Source organism: Sphaerodactylus townsendi, linkage group LG05 (assembly GCF_021028975.2).
Source record: "Sphaerodactylus townsendi isolate TG3544 linkage group LG05, MPM_Stown_v2.3, whole genome shotgun sequence".
In the NCBI taxonomy this organism is placed as follows: Eukaryota; Metazoa; Chordata; class Lepidosauria; order Squamata; family Sphaerodactylidae; genus Sphaerodactylus; species Sphaerodactylus townsendi.
In genome coordinates this window covers 64,640,424-64,664,571 of record NC_059429.1, presented here as the reverse complement: position 1 = coordinate 64,664,571, position 24,148 = coordinate 64,640,424, and positions in this window count along the sequence as shown.

Sequence of the window (24,148 nt, the reverse complement as noted above, 5' to 3'; positions counted from 1 at the left end):
TTCATGTGTGGTAAAGTAACTTTCTGAAGTCTAAATAGGGATCACCAAATGCAGCACCCAGACATGAATCAAAGAACATGAAAGGCACTGCAGACTAATTCAGCTGGAAAAATCAGCAATAGTTGAACATGTGGTAAACCAAGCTGGGCGCAGAATATTATTTGAAAACACAGAAATTCTGGACCGCTCTGACAACCACTACATCAGACTACACAGAGAAGCCATTAAAATCCACAAGCACATGGACAATTTCAACAGAAAGGAAAAAACCATGAAAATGGACAAAATTTGGCTACTACTAGTACTGAAAAACACTAGAATCAAGACAGTGACTAATAAACAGCACCCAGACACAGGATTTCTCCAGGCAGTAAGCAGTCAAAGGGTTATTGAACACCACCCAGACAAAGGATGTCTTTAGGCAATAAGCAATCAAAGGGATCAAAAGGCCAGGCTACTACTATGCAGATGCCCTCACTAATTGATTATGCTCTCTTCATGGTTACTCACATGATAAATTGGGTGGATCCCACTCAACACATGCAAGTCAAGCTTGCTAACTGCATCCTTTACACTTGTTAAAACAGGCAAATGGTTCTTTCTCCCAAGCTGGACGTTCCACAGGTATATATACTCCAGTTGCCTTACTACCATCAGATCCTCTGAAGATGCCAGCCACAGAAGTAGGCAAAACATCAGGAGAAAATGCTACTAGAACACAGCCATACAGCCCAGAAACCACACAACACCCCAGTGATTCCAGCCATGAAAGCCTTCAACAATACATTTAACTTTCTGAAGGTTTGTGGTGGTGGGCTCGACCATGGTGTGGATTTGTAGAAACAGAACTGTAATTTCTAGTAGAAGAAGAAGAAGAGTTTGGATTTATATCCCCCCTTCTCTCCTGTAGGAGACTCAAAGGGGCTTACAATCTCCTTGCCCTTCCCCCCTCACAACAAACACCCGGTGAGGTAGGTGGGGCTGAGAGAGCTCCAGCTGGCGTGTGTGGGAGTGTACAGGCGAATCTGAATTCCCCAGATAAGCCTTCACAGCTCAGGCAGCAGAGCTGGGAATCAAACCCGGTTCCTCCAGATTAGATACACGAGCTCTTAACCTCCTACGCCACTGCTGCTCCTGGATGACCCTGACGTTTTCGTTTATTTATTTAGACTTCAGTTTTCTCTTCAATGGGAACACAAATCAGCTTATAGAATAGTTTTTCCTTCTTCAAATTTTATCCTCACAGCAACCCTGTGAAGTAAGTTAAGCCAAGGAGTGATTGGTCCAAAGCCCCCACCCTAGTAAGCTTCCATGGCAGAGGGGGGATTTGAAGCTAGTTTCTTCAAATACAAATCCAGCCACTACACTGGATGTGCTGGTAGTAAAGGACTATCAAACCTGCCTCAATGACTATCTCCTGCCTCAATGACAGAGGAAGACTGATCAGTGAGTCAGATAGCTAGAGGGGGTCAAGACACTGGGCACTGGGATTTCATACAACAAGCCATTGAAACCAAAATATATTGGATCAGGGTTTTTGTTATGACTGTGTAATGGCAACCTGTACATCTAATACACTTTTAATGAAAATATTATTCTTTGAGACAGTGCCAAGTATGGCAGCATGAAGGCAAAGCCCCTCCTTTTTTCACCAACGATGGAAACATGATATTATAGCCCTTTTAAAAGTCTTTCTTCTGTGATGCTCTAAGGAAGAAGCCCACATCAACATTAGAATGAACCACTGATTACAAAGAGATGTCATTTAATCACAATTTATTAATACTCCTGGTTCATGCTTTTTTTAAAAAAAGGTTTTACAGAGACCTTAACAAAGGGGTGAGTGTAGTAAGAAATAATGAGAGTCTTTAGTCTCTTTGCTCCCCTCTTTTGTGTTTGCATTTCATTTTTAGTAAAACATTTGCTGAATGAAATACTCTTGTCATATACCAGCCCTGACCTTAAAATTTCTTATAGTCTAGAGATCATCACCAAAATTTGCAGCTAAGCCTTTTCAAACTTAACTCAGCCCTCCTGCTAAAGGTGTGCACAGACATTACAGAACTGCATCAGCTGGAGGCAGTAATTAAGGCTGTTTCCGCACATGTGCGAAAACGCAGCTTCACCAGCATGAATTGTGCCAGTGGAGGCTCGGGGACCGTATGGAGCTGCCTCTCGGTCTGCCCCCTCCACTGACCTTCCTGTCCAGCATCAATTTGGAGGGCTGCATGGACCCACCCATGCTGCCCTCCGACCACCGGCCTGCCGGTGCAGTTCAACGAGCGAGGTTTAAAGCGGAGGCTTCACGCTGCTCCGGGGCAGCCAGGATGGTGCAGCTGTGATGCAGCAGTGCCTCCTGTGTGAACAGCACCCCAGGGATGGCGTTTTTGCCATTCCTGGGGTGCTGTATTCTGCCCATGCGGAAAGGGCCTAAGAACTGGATGACAAAATGAGGTGTTTTTCTGCTTCCAGACCTCTGTTCCACTGTGACAGTTCTGGTGGACGTAACAGAGACACCACTGCATACTAAGGCCTTTTTGAGAACATGTTCTATATTCTATAGAAACTTGGGAAAGTTTTGAACATGCAATAGACTGCATATACATAGCTCTCCCTACCTCAAAGAGTTTCATACAGAATTTGGGAGTACAGTTGTTTTGTTTCCTCCTTCAGTAAAAGGGCAGGGGAAGACACTCCTTTCTTTAATAACTGCAGGCAATGTGACTTTAGATCTGTAGCTATTCTTACCCCAGCATGATATCCATCTAAAACCCTCTTGTGTACTACTACTAAAGGCGTTCAGTAGCGCTGGTTATCCTTTCCATCTGGTCAAATACACAGGATGTCTACGCATCCCATTCTTCTATTATGACTTCACACCCTGTAATTCGTACACAAAAATGCCTCATATGTGTTAATAGTACCTTTTGCTCCATGGAAACCATTCTCTGGATATATCTTTTTCAAAATACTTCCACCATAGCTAAGGATTGCACTTCCAAGCAGACACTCATAGAGAAAGGGAAGGATCTGCCAAATGAAGACACTTCTTGTATTTCCTTTGTTATCATTTGCGACCAGCCAGAACACTTGGAGGATACATTTCTATAATCACTCATACTGTAGATGTCTGAGTTACATATTACTTCTCTTATAACATAAATTTACACACTTGTAACAAGGCTCTATCCATATAAATTAGAATAGTCTATCATAGAAGAAAGACTTGTAGAAGAAAAAAATTCCTTTGAACATAATGTTGCTTAGAACATTTCTGCTTCACTCATTCAAAAAGTGTGAAAACTTAGGGAGGATTTGCCCTTTAATGCCATTTTAACACATCATCATCTTATATTCTAATAGTCAATTGTGGCCCAATCTGCAAGTATCTAAATCTGCAAGTTGGGAGTTCTTTGACCAAAAACAGATGGTTCTGCAAACATGGGGACTAAGTTTGCAGATTTTTCTGAAAGCATTTAAAAATAAATTGGAGGTTTAAATCCCCCCAAATGAACTTTGACTGCACCTGCACTGAGGCTGTGAAGCTGCAGGCAGGGACGCTGGCAGGGGAGGCAGGTGCCATTTAAAATGGGAGGCTGCTGCAGGGTGGGAAAGGCAAAGCTGCTGGCTTGAAAAGCAGGTGAGTTGCCACAATTGCTATGTGTGCAGCTGAGTGCTGGGAGGCAGGGGAGCTGCCAGGCAGGTGGTGGGGAGAACAGTCCATCACCATTGCTGTGAGGGGGAAAGTGACAGGCAGCCTGGAGAGGTGCCACTGCTGCTTATTTGCAGATTATTACTTTACCTCTTTGGTGGTTCTTCTAATATATTTGACGTGCAGACATTAGCAGGTGATCAAGCTTATTTCCCTGTTTTGAAAACTCTTTCCTGGATTTCTGTAGATAAAGGCAGACGAGCAGAACAATGCACTTTCTAGCAATCCTGAATTCTACTTCCATTGCAGGTGATGGAATTTCACTTGTTATGGATCATAATAAGAGCCAAGGGTTACATTGGGTCCTATTATCTCATTCTCCCCCTTTTTTTGTTTTCTCTTTTGTCTACAATTGTACCCCAGGAATCTCTGGACAATTCCCCCCTTGCAATCCCAAAATACTGCCCGCCAACTAGCAGCTGTGACAACATTTTTGGAAGTTCCCATTGGGGAGAAGAATCTCTAGCAGACATTTCAAGGGGAACTTTGCTGCCACTGAGACCTACAGACCATTCCAAAACTAGCATGGAATGATGGATGCTTCTGAAAGATCTCTCATTTTCAAAGAGACCTCTGCTTTGAGTATGGTGGGCCTCATGAATTCCAATACTAAAGCTCTGTTTATTCAAGGGGTAGTAGAAGGAGAGCCTTCTGACCCTAGCTCCATTTTCACAGTAAACTCTTCAAGCCGTTTTTCATCTTTCATGCCTTGTGTGAAAGAATCTTAAGAAGTCCAATACCTGTGATGTTATTTGTGCTGGTAAAGTATTTGTGTGGTAAATACTTTACCCATACCAAATCCAATGCAGATCTAATATGGGATGTGATTAATAGTGCTCCCTGCTTGGCACAGGTTGGAAAAGCAGCTGTGATTCCTAAGTGAAAAAAATCATCAAAGACAGGGAAATGTACAGCAGTTCTGTCAGAGGCCAGAGGAAGACTTCACACTGTAGAAGCAGTTAGTTAAATAGTCTAATAAAAGGAAAGGATGTTTATGGTTAGATATCAGGAAGAGCTTTCAGGAAATTGGTAGGAAAATTCAGAAGAGACAGAGGAAAGGGAAAACACAATATATGCACATACAGAGCTGTTGTTCAGTTACATTTATAGAAAATTGGACTATCATCAACTTTTTGATCTTGATTTCCCAGAGCATCCTCCAACCCACTCATTCATGTTTAAAAAATACAGACGTTTTGTGGGAGTTCTGTCATCTGTGCCATCAATATTGATTTAAGAGTCTATTTTGAGCATCGTCAATAAACACATTTTTGTCCTGGTGTGAACTTTATACTTTAATCAAGTTATGCTTCAAGTGCAGCATAAGAATCATATAGAGCAATACTGCAAAACAAAGAAACCATACCAATGATGAAACAGTTTACAATGTGACACTTCCACAGATTTCTGTATGGCATTCCTGTATTAGAAGTTGGTCCAGAATTTTTTTCTCAACCTGTTTTTCTTATATAGGAGTGATTATGATAAGTTGTGGATGAGAAGGAGTATGTATTGTAAACAGAACCCGGAGACTGGATGCAGGTTTAATATCTTCAGGATGTGCAGGTGCAAATTGCAGATGCAAATTGTTATTTAAAATTCATTTTAATTTACAAAAGGTACATCCTGCCTTTCTGTCTTCACAAGGGCCTCCCTGGAGACTAACAAATTAAAACATTTATATTAAGATTACATTTTAAAAACATTTAACCTTCCCCCTAATTATTTCAACTAATAATACAAAACTAAAATCACACAAAGACATAAAAACAACACATTGATCAGAAGGGAGGCATTGTGACAGAAATCCTAAAACAGGCTCAAGAGTGCCACTTACAGCATCTGAGATTTTGGATCTCTGGAGATTCCATTACAATGAGGTATTCCCTTCCACTTCACATGAGACTATTCAAGCAGACCTACAACCCGATAAACAGCCTGAAGTGCAGGGACGTAGTGCTGGTACTGTACCATCTCCTTGCCTCCAGGGGGCTTTTGGGCAGTGTAGGGAGGTAAGAAAAACAACAAACTTTCCTGGCCAGTCAAAAGCGCTTCATGGGACTGAGTGGACTCATTCCTTTTGGTGGTATAAGTCTGTTGTGCTGGCCATAGCGTTGGCAGCATAAAGGCCTGGGTGGGAGCCAACTACATTCAGCTCCACCCCTGGGAACGCCCCAGCCTGTTTCCCCTGCACTGGTGTCTAATCAGACACCAACACAGCCTAGGATGGTGAGCCTTCCTTCCAGATTAGGCACCGCCATAATCAGCAGTGCCCATCCAGCTTTCAGTTTTACCACTCCGCTGACACATTTGCCAGATACGCTGCAGGGTGGGCAAATGTGCTGACTTGAGCATGTGCTAGTTCCATTGAATTGTTGCCCTTCCGTTTGGATGGGAATGTTATTGTCCAAAGCAGGTGCAAAGCTGGAAGTAGTTTGATGCCTGTGCTGGTGCCATTACTCCAGTGCCACACAAACAGGCATGGATGCTGATGCAGAGACATTTATTAAAAAGTGGTACCTGCACCACTCATTGCCTCTTTTGAAAGTGCTCCTGCAGCGCTGTCCTCAGCTGTCACTCTACTACCCCCCTTTTGTATTGGGCTGCCTATTCCCCGCCACTCCCCACCCACCACCACCTGTATTTTAAATGCAGATAAGTTTCCTTCTGTCCAAACGTGCTGAGGCTGGCAAGACACAAGGGGGTGGAAATAAGTCAAGGGAAGAAGCTGCCCTCCCTGGCCTTCCCCAATGTCTTGTCAAACCAATATCAACCACTTGACTTTAACGAAAATATGATTTTTAAAGGGACCAAAAGGGTTTATTACAGGGGATGCAGGGGGGAAGGGCAGTGGCCAGGACACCCCCTGGAACTTGTGGCAAGAGCCCCTTCACCTTCTTCACTTTGTCCCTGCACTGAGGGGATGCCAAAATAAAAAAAATCTTTACTTGGTGGAAGATGGCAACAGGAGGAGGCAGACAACTCTCCCTGGAGAGTGAGCTGCAGAGTTTTGGTGCCACAACTGAGAAGGCCCTCTTGCAGGTTGCCACTTACCTAATCTCAGAAGGTAGAGGCAACCAAAGCAGGGCCTCGGTAGCTGACCTTAGCAATTTAACAGATTCATAAAGGAATAGGAGTAGGTGGTCTTCAGAGATGTTGGTCCCAAACCATCTAGGGCTTTGAAGGTCAACACTGGCACCTTGAATTGTGCACAGAAGCAAATTGGAGACTGTGTAGATGGGCTAAGACTGGGGTGATATGGTTCCTACATCCCATTTCAGTCAGCATACTGGCTGCAGCATTCTGTACTAATTGAGGTTTCCAAACACTTTTCAAGGGTAGAACCTCATAGAGCACATTACAGTAGTTTAGTCTAGATGTAACCAGTGTATGTACCACAGTCACCAAGTCAGCTGACTCGAAGGAGCAGGAAACAGGAAAGCTTTATTTCTATAGAGCACAAGGCAGGGAAAATAACTATCATGCCTACTGGTCTTACAGATCTAAGGAAAAGAGGAAAAAACACAATCCTAAGCCAAACCTAACAATTCAAAAGATTTACCTTTGATATTCCTTCCTGGATTTCTGTGGACTAAAGGTAAATCCTGACCTACCACCCAGAGGCGTATCTAGGGAAAATGGAGCCTAGGGCAAAACCTGAGTTTTCCACCACTCCATAGGTGACCCCCACCATGGAAGGCTCTGGAGCTGCCCTCTCTGGGTCCCTCCACCTTACATCTTGATGAAGATGGGGGAGGGTGGAGAGGAAAGACTTGGGGTGGAAGAGGATGGAATACAATGACTTGGAATGGCAAGAGGGTTGAAAGGGGAAGCTTAGAGTGGGGAAGGGTGGAAAGGTGAGGGTTCTGGTGGGGCAGGGTGGCAAGGTGAAGCCTGGGGTGGGGGCAGGGTAGTAAGATAAGGCTTAGGTGGGGGAGGGTTATGAGGTGGGACTAGGGTTGGGGGAGGATTAAGGTAGGGAGGGTGGCAAGGTGTGGCTTGGGGTGACAGAGCATGGCAAGGTGAGATTTCGGGTGGTGGGAGGGTTGGCAGGTTTGGCTAGGAATTGGGGAGGGGTGGAAGGTGAGTATTGGGGGTTGGAAGGTGAGTATTAGGGTAGGGAAGGGTGGGAAGTGATGGCTGGGGGTGACTAAAGGTGAGGGAAGGTGGATAGGGGTGGCTAGAGGCGGGGAAGGGTGCCAAGGGAAGGCTAGTGGTGGGAGAGAATGGAGGTTTGGGAGCAGGGGGTGGTGAGAAGGCCTTTGTTGCCCGCCCCAGAGGGGGGCCTTTTGGGGGCAGGGAATGGTGAGATGGCCTCTGCCAACCCACCATGGGGCTAGCTGGCCTTTTGGGGGCCAGGGGGTGGCAAGAAGGCCTCTGCCGGGCCCACTGTAGGCCTGGCTGGCCTTTTGGGGGGTTGGCCTTTTGGGGTGGTGGGGGAAGTGTGGGAAGGCCTCTGCCAGGCTCTCCTTCACCCACCTGGCTTCCAAGGAGGATAATTTTGTCTGAGGCAGCCAGTCAAGCCTGACCAAGCCCTGGAGGAGCTGCCCGACATGAGAGGAATGGGCTGGGCAGCACTGGCATGGGGGGCTCCCCTGTTCACGTGGTGCGGCGCAGGGGATGGAGGGGTGTGGGGTGATTTTGCGCTCCCCACATGATGAAATGGGCAGCACCCGGGAACATTTGACTCTCCATGTCTCCGTGGCCAGTTCGCCCCTGCTCTCACCTGCTCCATATAGGTAAATCCAACTTTCAGCATTTGAATAAAGACTTGCAGATGTTCCTAAGCATTTAGGTGTTCCTGCCTTTGCTGTTGGGATTTTTACTAAATCCAGATTTAGGGAACTTGCCCCCATATGAAAGGTGAACCTCAGTCTTTCTGAATCTTCATGAGTAAGTGACGAATCAAAGAATTTCAAGCTAAATGGAAAGAATGATGGTAAATGTGAACGATATCTTTAAAATGATACATATAAATTATAAATAATCTTAATGATATATTGCACATTATATTGAAAAGGGGTTTAAAGAAAATAGATAAGTAGTTAATCACACTATAAAAGATGATAATATATCAAAACAACTTTTATTTTGTGAAAAAAATCTAGAAATATATAATAATAATCATTCATCAGTGCTTTTTAAGCCTATTTTGGTTCATTAGAATTTACATCAATAAGGGCATTATGGGTAGTTTTTTAAATTTTTATATAATATATGAATACTTTTTGTTTCCTCTCTTACAGCCCAATCCTAAGGGGGGAAGGGGGGGCTGAATCCACCCATGGAAGTGGCACAGATCCACACCAGCAGTTTTGCTTACCCCAGGGCACTTACTGCAGCAGAAGGGCAAATAGGTTGGCAGGTAGCTTCTGTGGCCCTCCATGACAGCTAGATGTCGTGCTATGCGCCATCTCAACATTTTTGCACCCTCACCACTTCCACTTGTGTTGCCGGGCATTCCTAAGGTATGGCTGGGACCGGAGCCAATATTAATCAGCTTCTATTCAGCCTGTGCCTGTTGGAATGCCAGTGCCCAGGGCTTGGACTTAAGCTACCCTCTTGGGTAACGTAAGTCCATAATGTCCAATGGAGGGCTTTTCAGCAGCTGGGAAGGTTTTTTTGTTTTTTGCCTCCCCAAGCCACTGAGAAGCCCTCTTGGAGGCTGTGGGACAGTGCCGCAGTAGTACTGCATCCCATCACTGGGGGCTCTGGATTGGACTGTTAAGTCTTTAGAACTAGTAGGAACTATGATTTGATTCTGTTTTATTTTTTTTCTGTTTTGTTAATTCTAATCTACATAAAATTTTTAAAAAACCAAACATCTACATCATGTTGTAAAATGTTAAAAATGGGACTCTACAATTGTTAAAAGTTGTACTTTAGTTTTTAAAGCAGTATTTCTAATTTAAAAAATGAAACAAACTAAAATGTTGTTTGTATCAGACAAAAAAAAAGTAGGAAAAATCTAAACACATTCTCTGCATTTGGATTCTCTTTCATGTTTCTATTCTGATTTGGCAAAATAGATTTTGTTGCAATGTTTTAAAATTACCAACTGGACACTGTGGTAGCATAATATATTTGTTTGATTAATCATTTGTGGGTTATAGTAAAGATAAGGTTTCAGCATTCAAGTTATCAACAAAATGAAAAAAATATGAGGAACTTTCTCTTAAAGCAATCTTTGTTTTTCAAAGTGCACATATATTTATACTCTCTGGATACTGAGCTGTTGAAACCATCTGAAAACCCTTTGGCCCAAACCACAGAAAGCTAAGTATTCTGCCATAGTAAAGACATTATTATTGCCATAACATCAATCAAGTGGACATAAATGAGCATATTTCCCCCACAGGATTCCAGTGTCACAGTGTCAAATGATTTACAATATCTCACCTTTTACAGACAAATGTATTTAGTTTGAACAATTCCCCTTCCGAAAAGCACCCTCAGGAAAAGAGGCAAAACATTAGATTTCCCTTGCTAGTGTCTCTATTTGCACACATGAAGCTGCCTTATACTGAATCAGGCCCTGGGTCCATCAAAGTCAGTATTGTCTGGTTGATCTGCCACCAGGTGTTCTCCAGGGTCTCTTATATCACCTATTTATCTCATTCTTTAAACTGGAGATTTTGGAGACTGACTCTGGGACAGATCCTCTGAAGATGCCAGCCACAGATGCAGGCGAAACCTCAGGAGAGAATGCTGCTAGAACATGGCCATACAGCCCGGAAACCACACAGCACCCCAGTGACTCTGGGACATTCTGCATGCCATGTACATGCGCTAGCTCTGAGCCATGACCCCTCCCCAGACTCTAATGATGCCTAGTGCCTTGCAGAATTAGAATCATATGGAAAAAGTTACAGCTTATCCAGTTCTAATGCAATTCCTGATAAAGGATGGGTACAAATTGGCTCAATAATTACAGTACTTCCCAACAAGTGCATCCCACCTTGTGATAACCTGAAAAAGGTATGGAGAAATGTGAGGGAATTGCAGAAGCACGATATGTAGGCATATGTAGCCCACCTGCTGATTGCTGCTCCTAATAGCATTAATCATACTATCCTTAGAACTCTTGGAGTTTCTGAATGCAGCTAGCGAATAAAGATAAACGTTGAAGATGCTTGAGAATCCACTAGTTTGACTCACATTCTTCTTGCAAATCATGAGTAGGGAGATGATTATTTAGTGCAGGGGTCTCCAAACTTTTCAGTATGAAGGCCACATTGAATATTTTACAAATATTTATGAGCCAATAAAACAAAAATCAGCTTTATAACTTTTAACCATTTCCATAAGGCTGTAATCTTATGCATGCATACCTGTGTGGAAATCTTATTGAAGCTTTGAGTAAACATGCATAGGATTAAAGTGCAAATATTTAGTTCTCAGTGAGTTGTCCAACCCAGATACTATGCACTGCAGAAAGAGACTCCCGTGGCTGAATATTTCTTCAGTGATTTATTTACTGCAAATAATAAAATGTTTCTATGAGCAAACTCTGCTATATGGCCCAAATATCACAGTAATCAGATACTTGTGCATTTCCACTGCACTGTGCCTTATCTCATCATTTATATAGATATCTGTACCTTCTATAGTAGCACCATGACATCTGCAGGATTCTGAGTGCTCTATGGTTTATTTCACAGTTCTGTACACTGGAGTTGTGGTTAAGCAACTTCTGCTGAGTAAAGAAGTACACATTTGAGTCTAGTGTCTTCCCTTTATTTTGTGGCTGCTTGTCCCTTGTCAAAAGGGGAAATTTACATTCTTATTAACATTCTCCAGGTGAAACATAAACCCATACCCAGTGGTGGGATTCAGCAGGTTCACACCACTTCGGCAGAACTGGTTGTTAAAATGGTGCTTGTAAACAACCAGTTGTTAAATTATTTGAATCCCACCACCGGAACCTGTTGTCAAATTATTTGAATCCTACCACTGCCCATACTTCATGTTTTTGCCAAAAGGGTGCTTTCCCACAACAAGCATTTTTAGACAGATGACAGAAACATTTTAGTGAATGTGCAATTGTGTGATCCCTTGTTACTGCCCCAGTATCTGGCTCCATCTCTCCCCCTTCCAAATCATTATAAAGATGAGTACTTCAGTATTCTGTCGGGGTTGCCTCTGCCAAGTGAACCATGGATGTATGCAGATGATGATGCTGGAGTTGACATGGTTCTTTCTTTATGTGTTTGCCTGGTAAAAGAACACATGGCTGTAAGGGCAGATTCAAAACCTCTTCTTAGGATCTTCCTGAAGTGTGTTTATTCAATATTTATCATTGTTCAGTGGGAAACAGGATGTGTTCCAATTGTTACCTTCTTTCCTGTGTTCTTTATGTGGGCAGTCTCACACTGATGTCAGGGAGGTATGTTGGCCTCAGAACATGCTGCCTGATCCTATACATGGCTGATATGACTGTATTGTTGGGATGTTGTCTGTTACTTTTAGGTTGAAGCATGGTGCAATAGCAGTGCTTTCCACACTTTGTCCTTGAGGATTTTGTTTGGTATGTAAGTGTTTTGCCTCTGCTGAGGGAGCACAGGATACCAGCTAGTAGCCCAAGCAATTCACCAGTGCTGATAATGCACTAGAATGCTGGGCTTGGTTTTTGGGGAGCCCAATAGCCCACTTTTTCCCCCTTAAGCAAGTGACAAGTGCAAAGCAACAATGTGCATTATAATCGCATTCCATTCAACTTTTTTCCATGTTTCCTCCACATTCAAAAGAATAGGCCATCCAAGTACTGACTAAGCACAGTACAGGGAAAATAGTTTCAATGGAAGGCAGAATTCATAGTCTTTGTGTGGGTGGGTGGGAATTCAGTCTATTTTTTGACAGTTGGTGTGCATCTTATGTTTTCCTGGAGGGAACACAGAAATATGTGTGAAGCTGTGGGGGAGCAGCTTTCCTCTCTGCTTGCAGATCATTGGAAATTAGCTTTTGTTCTTCCAAGGAGCCAAGACCAGAGATCATAGTCACTGAGGAATGTTGTATATAGAGATTCTGCCAGCCAACAGAGTTACAAGTTTAAAAGGACATTTTTATGGCATCCCTCTTTCAGTTTAGCTAAATTAACATTGGTTCAACAGGGAATTCAGCAGGCCCATGTTAATATATCCAACCTTATAAAAATCTCTTAACTCCCCCAAAACAATCAAGTCACACGAACAATATGGATGAGTCATATATTAAAAACAGATCCCAAGAACAATGTTGGAAGTTCATTCTTATGCACTGCACGTGCACTGATTCTTTGCAGCTGTAAATGGATTGTTATACTTGGGAATCCTCTGAGGATCAGTTTAAGATGTGATCTTCAGTGTTACTTTCTACAGAAAAATATATTCAGATAAACAGTGCCCAGACTTAACCGCAGAGTCAGCATTTCAATTGATTTTAAACATATGATATCAGTCTTCTGGAAGGAAAAATCTTTACCTGACATTAAAACATTTATTGAAATCCTAAACCCATTTGACACCAGAGGAACCCATCTGGAACCCCTTGACTTCTGTTGAGGCATAGTTCAGTCACTAAATATGTACTTTATAGTAGAAGTTGGTAAAATTACTCTACAGTCTAATATGAAGGCATCTGGGGGCCAAAATTCAGCCTTAAACAAAGGCATTCCTGTAACACATCTATAAAAAACCCAGTTCAGCTGGTAGTCCAGATGTGCCATCATTTTCTGTTGGTATCATATTGGTTCTCTCAGTATTTGTGCCCCGAATAAAGGGCACTAAGCCATAGGGTTTCTGTACCAGCTGTTTCTTCTCTCCATATTTCCCAGGGCATTCTGTGACTACTTCTGTTATAAAGGTCTTAGCTTAGGATATTTCGACTGACTTCTAAGTTTTCCTGCGAGAATCAGTACCTCATAAAAGAGCTCTCTCTATATATATTCTCTACATATATATCTCATAATTACATGTGAATGATATTGTCCTCTTCAAGCCTGCCGCTTGAGAGGGCAGACTGGGACAAGTTTGTATAAACAGATTTGCTCTGCGCACACACGCACAGAAACCATCAGGTTCTCCAAGACATGCTGTATATTTTGCACTAAACATGTTCAACAGCTGCATTGACAGTGTTTGAATGCAATTATCAGATGCAAGCTAATTCCCTAGTCTGTTTGGTTCCTGATGAATAACTCAAACACCTGCTGAACAGGCTTGTATCAGGGTCCCCCCCACCAAAAAAAAAACCAGATTATGTGCCAAAATACTAGAAATCGAAACAGATCAGCAACCATTAACACCACCAAGGACTAGGTAGATGAACACCTAATAGTATGTTTCTTTTTAAATACAGTGTTTACTTATGATTAATGTATAAAATTTTGACTGATTTAAATCTATGGCAGCATCCATGATAATGAGACACCATTTGTCCCCCCCCCCCTTTATTCCTATCATGATAATGGAGATGTTCTACAATAAAAATTGGCAATTTGTGTTGCGAATATGGTCACAATCTCTAATTGGCTCAGGGGTGGAGGAAGGGGAAACTGTGCCCAGGTGCAAGCGTGTCCTGTGCACCACCCGCCACTGCCCCGCTCTGGAATGCCCCTGGAATGCCCCAGCCATGTCTTGCCCCAACCACGCCCTCGCCACAGTGTGTACCCGGGGTGTCGCGCACCACCCCACCCCACCCCACCCCACCCCACCCCTGCTGGTGCTACCCCACTGGATTGTCTCTAGCCCTTTTCCTTGTGGAAAGAAATTTCCCTTAATAAATATGCAAGGATAAATGAAATGAAAGCTGAGAAACCAAAGATCATTGCATAAGTTCATTAGAACATTAGTGTGCACAATCACAAAAGCAATTATTTTAAAAGTCCTCAAAAAGTCCTTCAGTGGCACACCATGGAAAATGGTGGCCATGGTGGCAGGAAAAACCAATTGTACTGTACTGCACTGTTAGGAAGACTACAACAAAGCAACTGGATGAATAGTCACAAACAAAATGACCAACAGTGAAAGTGACAATTGAAAAACTGACCCCCTGTTTGCAGTCAGTGAACAGGACATCATCTAAACCAGGGGGTGCTTGACCACAGTTCTCCCAAATCTCTAGTCAGACAGCAGATTGTTTAATTATTGAATTTCCTTAGTTCAATTCAGTGGTGGGATTCAAATAATGTAACAACTGGTTGTTTCCAAGCACCATTTTAACAACTGGTTCTGCCGAAGTGGTGCAAATCTGTTGAATCCCACCACTGGTTCAGTTGCTCTTTCTTAGCCTAACCTTTATTTCACAGAGTTGTGAATATCACATGAAGGAGGGGAAAGTCACAGAAGCCTCCTAGAACTCCTTAGAGAAAGGGTGGCAATGTTAATTCTTCTAGATCTTTCCATTTAAATCTCATATTTTTCTTCTTCAAATAGTTTGTCAAAAACATATTCTTTCCTTCTCCTCAAAATTTTAATGGGAATTTTCATTAGAATTGATATTTCCTTAGAATCTATTTTCATTCTACCTTCTGAATTTCTCTTCAAAATTGTATCTCTTCTTCTCTTTCTACAGAAGTAAATCAAGACATCCCTCTCACCTTTTCTTCTGCCATCTTAGAGTTAAGTCTTATTATTTTACTTATACCTTCTTCTAGCACATCTTTCTCTGTATCCATATATTTTGATATATTTTTAATAATTTTAGTTCTTACATTTTCTCCTTCTTTCTCTGGTACTCCCCTCAATCTTAGTATATTATATTTTGCCTCAATTCCATCATTACCAATTGAGTCTCCAATTTGTATACTTCTTCCTGTAAGTTTTTAATTTTATAATCCAATTTCCCTTGTTGCTCCTTTATTTCCTTATATTCCTGCGTTAATTTACCTTTTCTTCAATTATTTCTTCCTCTATTTTACTAAAGTTATTTTCCAAGCTAGTCAACTTCCCTTCTAGGTCATTAAACCTAGCCATTGTTTCTTTTTACATGGAGATCATCATCTCCAATATCTGATCAAATTTTGTACCTATTCCTGGTTTGTCTAGTTTATGTGGGATACTGGTTTGTTTTGTAGCTTTGATATTGTGTTGCTTTACACTTAATGTTAATCAATCTAGACCCTTCACAACCACCATTCTCTCCACTCCAAACCTGGAAGAGATATTTCCGTTCTCTCGAGCTTTGCAGTCTTTCTGGTTGTCACTTTCTTTTTAATATGCATCCTATTTTGCTTTTGATTAGCTCTTGTAGTCTTTCCCCAATCTTTGTCCTTGGCCTTCATATCTTTCTCTTTTGCCTCTAGCTATTGCTCCATTTCCAGAGCTGGGCAGGTCTGGACAGAGGGACTGGGGAGAAGGGCAGGTGCTTGGAAGACTGGGCAAGGAGGGAGGGGTTGCCAGGGTGAGTGAGCCCACTTTAAACCTGTGGTTGCTGAACTACATGGCGCCTCTACAACTGGGCACCAGGACGGGCATTCCAAAGCTCGGGAAGGGACAAGAGGGATGGTTTTGGCCCAAAATCTTGGGAAGGCGGACCCCCACACTCCACTTAACCCAATTCTCATCTTGCCTTATAATGTTCAAATCCTCTCCTTCAACTTTTCTCTCTGTCTCTGCTTTCAGCACTTACCTTGCTCAACATCTCTCAATCAGGCCCACTTCCTTATCACTTGTGACATTTCATCTATGTCAGTCTGAAACCTACTTTTCTAGTATTTAAATGTTGTCTCATGAGAAAACACTTGCCTTCAGTTGGCAGCTTTCCCACTCCTATACCTGGTTCTTTCAGCACCCTTCCCCTAAGTGTGGGCTCCTCCAAACTGGACTTTCAGGTTAGCCAGGTAGGAAATGTCACTCTGACTTTTTCCCCTTATTCAGGAAGGGTAGGCCATCCATCTCAGGTGCCCCAAATTTGTGGAGTCCAATGAGATAACGAAAATAAAGCCAAAGGTGATTCTGACCTCCATGTTCATGTCTAGCCTGGTCTTGCTCACAACTGGAAGTCCCCTGAGACAGCCTTTCAGCATATTTTCTTCAAAAATCCCCACTTGTCTATTCTGGCACTGAACTTTTAAATGTACAGCAGCTCCATAGCTATTAAAACATGGGGGAGAAACCAAATGGATAAATTATGAATTTGATACCACTGAGAATTCACATCAATGAATATCTCTGACTCAGTACTAAATAAAAATGTGAAATTGGGATGGGGTTGACAGTTGGCCAGTTTTCTACTGCTGTAACATGTTTTTTTTTCTGTCCAGTTGCCATACTTACAATGGAGAGATTAGGGAAAGGGGTTTTAAAATCCTTCCTTATTTCTTTTCTCCTTCATGACTGGAATAGAGCAGATCACTTGTTGTAGGGCTGGAATTCCCTCCGAACTCACCTGAAGCATTCTAAGTCATTCTGCTCATAAGAGAGGGGCGTGAGAATGGTCATGTGGATTTATAGTGCCTTGATTCCTGCTGTTGCTCTGGCCTACCTGCTCCCTTTCCCATTTTCTCGCCTTAGCTCAGCACCAATAAACATGGTGAGTGGGACCCACCTCAAATTAAGCCCTGTTTCTTGCCAGATTTGTGCCTTCCTTGAGTTGCCAACCTCAGAATGGAACAGACTCAAGGTTGGAGACAAAAACTAACAGCTTCACTACAGACTACCACCCTACCCTGTGCAAAGAAGACCTTAGAAAAAGTGAACTTAAAAAAAATCATTGTGACAATCCTTGGTCTCATCTCTTGAATTTTAAGAACAAGGGTGGCCATTTCTGCAGAACTCTGGTGCTATATTATACTATAAGCAAGTTTTTTCTAAGGAAATCCGGAGCTAGTATTCAATAGAATTGATTCAGTTCTGGACATTCTCCTAAACAGTGTAGGCACAGTTTGCTTTTTAACTTATTGAATTTTCCAGAGACTATTAGCCTGGTGTCCTTTAGCATGCAAAAGTTACAAGCTAATAACTTATGCTATTCTACTGCAAGACCCACCTCCTTCCTCTCTCAAGCAAACACCACTCCCAGCAGCTTCTTCTATTCCAAACCACTAGCTAGGCTGATCTCAACTGTTTATTTACTCAGACTGCCTTCCAGCTTGAAGTTGTCCCCCAGAAAGGAACCAACCTGATTAGTACCCTTTGACCTTTCAACTTTAAATGTTCACCAGCCCAGTTTCCACTTGTAACTTAGTAAAATATAGATCTCTTCTTTGGCAATATTCCAGGCTTTTCCTATTCCATAACATTGAAAGAAATACTATACTTTCAGGTAATGGATGACTTAAAAGTCATATGCAAGTTAAATAGAAATGTAAGTTATAGCAACTCACAGCTGTCCAGACATTCTCTGGGATGAAAGGGTAAAGAAACAATTCATTTATTTGTAAGTGAAATCCTTTTTTCATTTTTTTCTTTGAAAACCAAAATGTGCTTTTTCTGGTGAATGATGTCATTAGATTTGTTGTCTCCTCTTACAAGGCAAAGTTCAGTAGTTTCATGAACTTGTTTTCATTGTGTTCCTTTCAAATTGCCATTCCAGCTGAATCTCTCCAGGAAGCTGTTTGTGTGGCTAATCATTCAGGACACTAGCACTTGAATTAGAAGGGAATTTAGCTACTGACTTCAAATGTGAGCAGAAGTGAACCCTTTCATGCCACTTCCAGTGGAGAAACCTTTGAATGTTAGCAGTGGAGGATTTTACCCCGGAGGGCACATAAAAATACATGGTCAAAAGTACTGTGAAGTGCAAAGGTTGTTGACTGATTCAAAATAGCATGTGGTACTTTGCTATTTAGCCACTTTTAAAAGTGCAACGCTAGCAGAAACTGGGACTCCTGCTGACACACATGCTTTCAGCAGTGGATTGCTGTGAGTATGATGGACAGTGAATGGTTCATTGCTGGGCCCATCTTTAAAAGAGAAGAACTGTATAAAGGTCTAATTGTTTGCTGGCTGTCCAGCATATTTAACATATGGTTTGTATAACATACAGTATATGCAATTCTCATGGGACTATGAATTCTTTTTATTCTTAACATGGGTGTTTTCTGTAGCTTTACAGATTTCAGAATTTACAATTTAGAGATATTCCTTTATATTTTACAGGATTTGCCCTAAGATCATATTAGCTTAGTTCTAGGACCAGATTTAGAGACTATTTTATAAGATGCTTACCAATTTTTCTAATAAAGAGGGTTTAATGTATTCCTCATTCTGGTAATCTCACCAGTGGACCCAGAAATATTACAATAGAATCTACAGTTTATAATGGTGTTTGCAGATGTGATCCATCAGAACCAACAGCTGTTTATATCTTGGGGTGAGTAGATTCCCTCAATTTGTTTGTTGCTAAAGCAACAACAAATGTGTGTTGAGGCAATTGTCCATACAACTGTATCCCATTCTGTGATATTATGCTAGGATTGCCAGTTTTCAGGTGGGACCTTGAGGTTTCCTATTATTACAACTGATCTCCAAGCAATGGAGATCAGTTCCTCTGGAGAATATGGCTGCTTTGAAAGGTGGACTCTGTGGCATTATAATTTATACCCCACTGAAGTCCATTTCCTCACCAAACTCTGCCTAGGCTTCCTCCCACCAAATCTCCAGAAATTTCCCAACCTAGAGGAGACAATCTAATATTGTACCTATATGTATATTTGTTCTGGTGCATTAATAAAATGCCACTCACTCACTCACTCACTCACTCACTCACTCACTCACTCACTCACTCACTCACTCACTCACTCACTCACTCACTCACTCACTCACTCACTCACTCACTCACTCACTCACTCACTCACAGAGAGAGAGAGAGAGAGAGAGAGAGAGAGAGAGAGAGAAAGAGAGAGAGAGAAATGATTTCTGTTGATGTATATGCAGTGGCATCCAGATTGGTCATTGGCCTTTTATCATAATCAAAGTATCAAGTACACTTTGATAACTCAGAATGTATGGGGCATATGAATATTTTGTGAATAGGGAGAAAGTGATCTTTGCAGCCCTCTATACAAAATTTGAAAATTAAAAACAATGAACAATTGAGAATTCCTAATGCATCAGCTGTATTTCAAGAACAAGACCACATGGGTTTTTCAGCCTTTGTGGCCATGGACTTATAGTTTAATTCTAATGTTTCACTCACATCTATGGCTGGCATCATCAGGGGCATGTAACATGACATGCCTCTAAAGATGCTAGCCATAGATGCGGGTGAAAATGTTAGGAGCAAAAATTACCAGACCAGAGCCAGCAGTCAGTTGATTTCTAGATTAAAGTCTCCGACTATAGAACTCTAAAATCTGAGGAGAAATTCAAATGAAAATGCTTTCGGAAACAGATCAGGTTGGATAAATTCAATACTCTGCACTGCTGTGTTTGTGGTATTTATTACTTTCCCCAAAAAGAATTAAACATGAGAGTTAAATTTGGGACAGAAGTTTGAATTACCTTCACTGAAAACAAAAATAATTGCTTTTGTTATTAGGTTCTTCCTGTTGGTCTCCCTGCCCTTTGTCCCTCATTTTTATTTATGACAGATGCCTCCAAGAACAGCCCAATTTCCCCATAGGTAAAAATCAAGTGTCTCAGTGGGCTGCTCTTTCTTAAACACCCAAGAGTTAATAAATGCATTGCCACAATTTCATAACTCTCCTAAGGGAGGATTAAAATAAACTAATCCAGAAGGGAATCAGCCGAACAAGTGAGTTTATTCTGGGAAGTGCTGACTGCAGTTGCTATAATAAAAAGAGAGAAAATATAAGCCTGATTTTCTAATGTCATATTACATAATATTTTAAAAAATGCTTCATGGAAAATGTAGCTCTGTTGTTAGCTCTACTGTTAACCATGTTAAATAGCAAGCAACTAAATTTGATAATGATGATCCTTATGGTTGTAATAATGATGATCATTATTAAAGTGCCTATGTTTTCTGGGTTGGTTGTAAAGCTGTTCCATAGATTCCTTTCTTATGCTGCATAGATATATTCACATGTAGCAAATATATGATGCATATATTAGAATAGCTGAAACTGGCAGCTCTACTATATTATCTCATAGTAAATATCTTGAGATGCCATTAAAATGCATATTTCTGTCCTTGAAATATTATGTGTATGTGTCTGTCTGACTATTTGTCCATAATATTTCATGGACAAAAATTATCTCTTGAAAATTTTATGTGGTCACCATGCTGGCTGCGACTTGACACACACACGCTCAGATCTTATGTCACCAGGGCTACATTGCTCCGGGTACACCCGGTACATCCTAGATTCTGGTAAAACAGTAGGCAGTTCTGGGGAGGGATAAAAGGGAGGGGAGAATGATGCAGGCAGCCAAGATGATTTTTCTTTCCTCCCACCTGTTTGCTGACTGGCTATCTCTTCTACCGTCTACCATTGCCACCTACCTCTGTAACCTGGATTTAGGGGAAGAGAAATGAAGTACCCAGTTTTCCAAATCACTTGATATGGAGTGCGATTTGATTCTTCATTCCTATCTGATAATTCAGGTTAGGAAATCCAGGATATTCCAGGGGAACCTCTGTGGTCATGAAAAAGATAGATGAGGTGATGGAGCAGCTGATTGCTCTACTTTCAGGTCATTCCTTTTCAGGTCTTGCATCCCCCTTTTAATCTCACTGGCTAGGAGGTGAACTTTATTTATTTATTTATTTATTTATTCATTTATTTATTCATTTATAATTGATTTTGTATACTGTCCCTCCCTCGAAGGGCTCTGGGTGGTGAACAACACAATAAAACAACAATTACATTAAAACCCCATTAAAACAGCAAATTAAAACAAATTTACATTGGTGTCCAGCATAGAACTTCATAAACCCACCCTGGGAAGAAACAGAACAAGGGAGCGGAGGGCCCCCATAAGTATTAAGGGGCCCAGAGTGTAAAGGGGGGAGGGAAAGGAGTGCACATCAGCGGCCGGCCCCTTCAAAAGCCCAGTGGAGCAATTCGGTCTTACAGGCCCTGCGGAACTCTCCAAGATCCCGCAGGGCCCGGATAGCTGGTGGTAAAGTGTTCTACCAGGCAGGGGCCAGGGCTGTAAAGGCCCTGGCCTGGGTAGAGGCCAGCCACGTCATTAAGGGGCTAGGGACCACCAGCAAGTTGGCCTTTGACGAACGTAGAGGCCATGCAGGGACATATGGGGTAAGACGGTCCCGAAGGTACAAAGGTCCCAGGCCACATAAGACCTTAAAGGTAAGCACCCATACCTTATGAATGATTCAGAACTCAACTGGGAGCCAGTGCAAGTGGCGCAACACAAGTTGAATGTGTTCTCTAAAGGCACCACCTGTGAGAACACGTGTCGCCGCATGCTGGACCAGCTTCAGCTTCCGGAGCAGACGTAAGGGGAGGCCCACATAGAGCGAGTTACAATAGTCTAACCTAGAGGTGACCATTGCATGGATCACAGTGGCAAGGTCTGCCCAGGAGAGGAAAGGGGCTAACTGCCGGGCCTGTCGAAGATGGAAAAACGCAACCTGGGTTATGTGGGCCACCTGGGTCTCCATTGAAAGAGACTAATCCAGGTGGACCCCCAGGCTGCGGACAGAGGAGGCTGGTGCCAATACAGCCCCCTCCCACTCTGGTGGCTGAAAATCCCCCACCTCCCCCCTGCGGCCCAGCCAAAGGATCTCTGTCTTTGATGGATTCAGTTTGTACTGGCAGTGTACAATGGTGTTGTGACACTTCTTGTTTTGCCATTGAAATAATTTGACCATAAGTAGAATTGACATGATATTTTTTCCCCAAAGAAACAATAGTTTGCATGCAAAAGTCAGAGTTATCATTTTGGAAGTCAGGTTGTTAATTCTGCTTGTAGACAAATCATTTCAGTACTGATACGTTGACTTTCAAAATGACAATTTAGAATTTTGCATGCAAATTATTGTTTCTTTTGGGGAAAATACCATGTCAATTCTACTTACAGTCAAATGACTGCAATATGATTTTTTTAAAAAAATCCCGAAGTACTCACTCAGTTTTCCAGTTAGAAATAACTGACTTTTTCAAAGGAGATGTTCAGATTCTCAGATTCAATTAGAAATAACTGACTTTTTCAACGAAGTCCATATTCTCAGATTCGTTAATTATGTTCACCATTCTTCAGGCTGTATTTCATTTTGAAGTGTGAAAAAATGTTGGCATGTGTAAGTTTGCTTATTTGTGAAATGCATGTGTACATTTGCTCACTTGTGGGTTGCCCCATGTCTATTTTGTGCCAACAGCTTTCATACATTGCATATCAGAATGAAATGATGTGTGAAAGGACTCCAAAAGCACAGAGATAGGACTTTGGAAGACCCTTTGTAAAGGGCTTTTTTTGCTTTCAAAATCACATAAATCACAGCTGTAAAAACCTTGGTCTCTGTGGAAAGCTGGAACCAAAGACCTTTGTGTGCAAGAACAGATTTATAATTAGGATTGGAAACAGCATCCAGCTTCCTTCAATACTTCATGTCTGAAATATTAAAAAAATTAAAATAGACAATTGCAAGGTTTAGAATAGGCCATGCTGTCCCCTACCATTTCCTTGACCAGTTGTCAGGGTTTGGGCCACAACTTCCTCTCACTAGTTTATCAAGAGCCTATCTTTGCATGGCTGCCCAACATATAGATATCAGAACCCACATCACAAAAGAATGTCACATTCACAGTTTTTTCCTATGTTTTATTTTTTAGTACATAAAATGCAAGGCAATCTGCTGTCTAGGGCTAGATTCTGACAAAGGTCTATTCTACAGGGACATGGAAAGGACTGAAAAGTTCTAGTTACTAACTCCATAGGTAGCTTCATTGAAATTACAGCTAGCAGTAGTGTTTCATATCCTGTGGTAGTCCTGACACAACTATAATTGCGCAGGTGCTACCATACCCTGAATAGTGACTTCAATTTCTCTTGCCAGGTACTCACTGTGGGACTAGAAGAAGTTGAAATATTAGAAGGGAGAGCACAGTGTTTAATTCCTAATTTGAGGGCTAACATGCAAGATAAAAAGTAGAGTACAACCTATTAAGAATGATTCTACTGCCTGCAAGTGGGGCCAAGTTGGCTGAAGACAAACCATTTTTTTTGTGATGGAGGGAGGCTGAGGGATGCCATTCTACTGTTTGTGTTATCCCTTGTGTTATTTTGTCCTGTCCAATTTCAGGTTACACCTGGTATCTGGACTGTAGTATTTAAATGTGGTTATTTGTTCTTGTGTCACCTGAGGGCTGGGAATGTCTTCAAGGAAGCAGGATTGAGTGGGTCGTGGTGACAAGATCAATAGCGTGTGGAGTAGGCAGTACAGTGGTGGAGGAACAATAGTCTAGGCAAATTGAAGGAACAGTAGATATATTCCCCTTCTGGTTCTTCTTCCAGCCAGAGTGGAGCTGATAGCTATATCAACATCCTGCTGTTCTACAATATCATACTTTTAAATGCTACATCAGTTATT